Source organism: Ovis aries, chromosome X (assembly GCF_016772045.2).
Source record: "Ovis aries strain OAR_USU_Benz2616 breed Rambouillet chromosome X, ARS-UI_Ramb_v3.0, whole genome shotgun sequence".
Classification (NCBI taxonomy): domain Eukaryota; kingdom Metazoa; phylum Chordata; class Mammalia; order Artiodactyla; family Bovidae; genus Ovis; species Ovis aries.
The window spans coordinates 45,509,996-45,511,071 of NC_056080.1; the positions used below are offsets into that span (position 1 = coordinate 45,509,996).

A 1,076-nucleotide genomic window follows, 5' to 3' on the forward strand; every position below is an offset into this window, starting at 1 on the left:
GGGAGCTCAGTCTACTAGAAATATCATGTAGTCTCTGTTTCTAGACTTTGTGGTCACTGGTATTTTTTATAAGATTCACCTACTGTCAGTCTTATAACCATTTTTGCCATTTATATTATACCAGGAAAAAAATGGATACTAAAAATGAGATAATGGGGGAAAAAAAAACATTTATTTTGCTTCCAAACGATTCTACACCAGAACATTTTGCTGAAGTGAAGACTCTTTAAATGATACTCAGAATACATTACAAATTTGGTTTTAAAATGGATTTGAGTCTAGAACAGGACTCACTTACAATGATTCCAGAACACAATGCATAAATGCAACAGTTAGGTAATGACTTCTTAATTTTTCAAGGGGATAAAGTTCTTCTTCAAATACGGATGGAAATTAATCTCTAAGAGTTATTCTCCTTTATAGACTACAATATTATTGTCGGTTTCATATACTTTTACTTTATAAAGAACTCCCACAGGAAGAAATTTATGGAGGTTTTCCAGATATATACGGCTACATTTTCTGTTGTGCTTACAATGTCTGTAAAATACGGCACATCTAAATCCAGATTCTTATGACCAAGGGGCTTCATAATTGCCTTCTCCATATACTCTTTGGTGTCAGTCAAATTCATGACCATTCCTGTAACGGGATCAATCTCTCCATGTACTGTCACCACAACTTTATAATTGTGCCCATGGCCATTAGTGTTGTTGCACTTCCCAAATAATTTCAAGTTTTCTTCATTACTAAGAAATTTGCTGTGGAGGCGGTGAGTTGTGCTGAAGGAGATGAAGCGGGACACTCGCACCTGCCAGCGAGGGCCTGATCCTGCTCCGTTCATGGCTCCATAAGCCCAGGGCCCAGCCAGCATCTTAACCCGCCACCGGGTGGCACCAGCTCACCGCCAGCCTGGGGTGGGCCCCACTGTATCATTTAAAGTTCGTGTTTCCTTGTTAATTTTCTGTTTAGTTGATCTATCCATAGGTTTGAGTGGCGTATTAAAGCTTCCCACTATTATTGTGTTATTGTATTTCCCCTTTCACACTTGTTTAGTTCAGTTCAGTCGCTCAGTC

The 1,076-nt window shown here is 38.9% G+C and overlaps 1 pseudogene; it reads right to left on the reverse strand.

Moving 5' to 3' along the window:
- Positions 1–224: 224 nt before the first annotated feature.
- Positions 225–867, reverse strand: LOC105605447 (6-pyruvoyl tetrahydrobiopterin synthase-like; annotated as a pseudogene).
- Between the last annotated feature and the right edge of the window lie 209 nt (positions 868–1,076).